General features: G+C 63.1%; 1 non-coding gene across 1 annotated transcript; it reads right to left on the bottom strand.

The window, feature by feature from the left end:
• Positions 1 to 1,954: 1,954 nt before the first annotated feature.
• LOC131865232 (5S ribosomal RNA) lies at positions 1,955 to 2,073 on the bottom strand. Its single transcript, XR_009363961.1, has one exon. It is a non-coding gene; the product is annotated as a 5S ribosomal RNA (ribosomal RNA).
• Between the last annotated feature and the right edge of the window lie 1,394 nt (positions 2,074 to 3,467).

Here is a 3,467-nt window from a genome sequence, read left to right on the forward strand (position 1 = left end):
GAAGTCGGAGCCCGGTTTGCCCCGGGTACGCACCTCGCGTGCACCTTCGCCGGGGTGGGCACCTCGGCTGGGTTGCGCGCCCTGGTGCGCACCAAGGAGCGCTCCGAAGTGTGCTCCAAGGTGCGGCGTGCACGAAGTCGGAGCCCGGTTTGCCCCGGGTGCGCACCTTCGCCGCGGTGCGCACCATGGCGTGCACGAAGTCGGAGCCCGGTTTGCCCCGGGTGCGCACCTCGCGTGCACCTTCGGCGGGGTTGCGCGCCCTGGTGGGCACCATGGTGCGCACCAAGGAGCGCTCCGAAGTGTGCTCCAAGGTGCGGCGTGCACGAAGTCGGAGCCCGGTTTGCCCCGGGTGCGCACCTCGCGTGCACCTTCGGCGGGGTTGCGCGCCCTGGTGGGCACCATGGTGCGCACCAAGGAGCGCTCCGAAGTGTGCTCCAAGGTGCGGCGTGCACGAAGTCGGAGCCCGGTTTGCCCCGGGTGCGCACCTCGCGTGCACCTTCGCCGCGGTGGGCACCATGGCGTGCACGAAGTCGGAGCCCGGTTTGCCCCGGGTGCGCACCTCGCGTGCACCTTCGCCGGGGTGGGCACCTCGGCTGGGTTGCGCGCCCTGGTGCGCACCAAGGAGCGCTCCGAAGTGTGCTCCAAGGTGCGGCGTGCACGAAGTTGGAGCCCGGTTTGCCCCGGGTGCGCACCTCGCGTGCACCTTCGCCAGGGTGGGCACCTCGGTGCGCACACCTTCTCAATGTTTTCTTGCCTTTTCTGGAAATTGGTGAAGGCAGCGCATCAAAGGTGCGCACCTCGGTGTGCTCCGAGGTGCGAACCCGAGAGCGCTCCGAGGTGCCCACGAAGTCGAAAGTCGGGTTAATTGCATTGTTTTCCCCGGGTGCGCTCCGAGGTGCGCAACATCGGCGCGCACCAAGGAGGGCTCCGAAGTGTGCTCCAAGGTGCGCACGATGGCGTGCACCTCTGGTGCGCACGATTCGGAGCTCGGTTTGACCGGGGTGCGCACACCTTGGCTGGGTTGCGCACCTTTTGTGCGCTCCAAGGTGCGCACGAAGTCGGAGCTCGGTTTGCCCCGGGTGCGCACCTTCGCCAGGGTGCGCACCTTGATGCGCACGCCTTGGCTGGGCTGCGCACCTTGGTGGGCGCCATGGTGCGCACCTTTCGTGCGCTCCAAGGTGCGCACGAAGTCGGAGCTCGGTTTGCCCCGGGTGCGCACCTTGGTGGGCGCCATGGTGCACTCCGAGGTGCCCAAGATTGGTGCGCACCAAGGAGCGCTCCGAAGTGCGCTCCAAGGTGCGCGCGAAGTCGAAAGTTGGGTTAATTGTCCGGTTTGCCTCGGGTGCGCACCTTGCGTGCACCTTCGCCAGGGTGGGCGCCTTGGTGCGCACACCTTGGCTGGGCTGCGCACACCTTGGCACCCGCGTTTCCTTCATTTTAAATTTTTTTTTTTTACAATCTCTCAAGTGGGAAATTCTATAATCTCAACTTTTTTTGCCTTTTCAGGAAACTTTTGAATGGAGCGCATCATTGGTGCGCTCCGAAGTGTGCTCCAAAGCTCTCTCCAGCTGCGTGCACCTGCCCCGGCCGCGCACCCGGCCCCGCCCAGCTTCGCTCACCTGTCCCGGGCGTCTGGTGCGGAACCTTAGAGTAAGAAACATCACCGTGCACCTTGGCCAACGTGCGCGACTCGACCGAGCGCGCACTGGCCGAGGTGCACACCGATTTCACCTGGGTGCGCGCGCAGCACCTCGGGCGCACCGGGGTGCGCGCACAACGCCCGGGTTGCACCGTGGCCTGTGTGCTCGGGGCGCCTCGGGTGCGCGCTCGGTGTCGCCCCCGCGCGCGCGGTAGTGCGGGCAGCGCACCCCGGCCCGGCCCGGCCCCGACGAGAACGCAAACGGGCAAAAGGTTTATTCAAATAGCATTGCGATGCCCGGCGAAAAACTAAAAAAGGGTGCAACACCGGGACTTCCCGGGAGGTCACCCATCCCAGTACTACTCCGGCCCAAGCGCGCTTAACTGCGGAGTTCTGATGGGATCCGGTGCACTAACGCTGGTATGATCGCACCCGTTATGAGCTTGTCGCAGTGTGTACTTAGCAAACCGCGACCCACGTGCGAATCCACCCCGGCCACCCACCCCCGTCGAGGTGCACACCCTCCCTCGCGAAGTGCGCCCCGTTCGCCAAGTGTGAGCCCTGCCCGGGTGCGCGCACCTTGCTAGGGCGTCGGGTGTGCACCCGGCCCGGCCTACGTGCGTGCACCTGTAGGGGGCGTCGTGTGCGTGCAGTGTCCCGTCTGCAACGCGGTGCCCACACACCACCTCGGGCGCAACGACCTGCGCTCACATGTGGGCCGAGTGCACCTTGGTGCATGTTCGGGGCGCCTCGGGTGCACGCTCGATCTTGCCCCGGTGCACCAAGGCGCTCGGTTTGCCCCGGGTGCGCACTTGGTGCAAGGTGGGCACCCAAAATAGGGATCAAGCACCAAAACACAAGTTTCGGGATGCAAAATGGGACCCAAGGACCACAAATGCGTTCCAAGACCCATGATGGGTCCACGAGAACAAAAATGTGTTCCGAGACTTAATAAACAAATATTGGGTTTTAGGAGAAGAAACATGCTCTGATGCCCAAAACGAGAATCGACCCCGAAAAGGCCACAGGCCAAAAGTGGGATGCGAGACAAAAAAAAATGGGACCCGAGGACCAAAATTGGGTTCCCAGGTCGAAGACAGGGCAACCGGACAAGAAACGACCTCTAAGGCTCGAAATGAGTCCCGACGACTAAAACTTGACAAGAAGCACCCATCAGGCACCCAACTCGACACCCATGGGATGCCGACCCACCCGGGCTTCCACCTAGCACACCTTGGCACCCACCCACCCTCGCACCCAACCTCGCACCCAACTTAGCACCTTTGAACCCACATTGGCACTCACCCTGACCCTGGCACCTTGGAACCCACATTGGCACTCACCTTGACCCTGGCACCCACCTTTGCACTCACCTTGGGACCCACCCTGGCTCCCACCTCGGCACCCACCCAGACACCCACCTTGGTTCCTTGGCACCCACCTTGGATCCTTGGCACCCACCCCGACACCCACCTTGGCACGCAACTTGGCTACTTGCCACCCACCTTGGCTCCTTGACGCCCACCCCGACAACCACCCCGTGACCTACCCTGGCTAGGGTTGGTGCACACCCACCCTGGTGCCCACCTTGGCACCCACCCTATGACCCACCTTGGCACGCACCTTAGTACCCACCCCGTTACCCACCCTAGGACCCACCCCGTGACCCACCTTGGCCAGGGTGGGTGCCTTGGTGCGCACAACTTGCCTGGGCTGCACACCAGGGCGGGCTCAAGATGGCACCCGCGTTCCGTTTTTTTCACTATCTTTCAAAACGGAAATTTTAAAATCTCATTTTTTTCTTTTTTTTGCCTTTTCTGGAAATTAG

The sequence above is a fragment of the Cryptomeria japonica genome, unplaced genomic scaffold, assembly GCF_030272615.1.
Source record: "Cryptomeria japonica unplaced genomic scaffold, Sugi_1.0 HiC_scaffold_107, whole genome shotgun sequence".
NCBI lineage: Eukaryota > Viridiplantae > Streptophyta > Pinopsida > Cupressales > Cupressaceae > Cryptomeria > Cryptomeria japonica.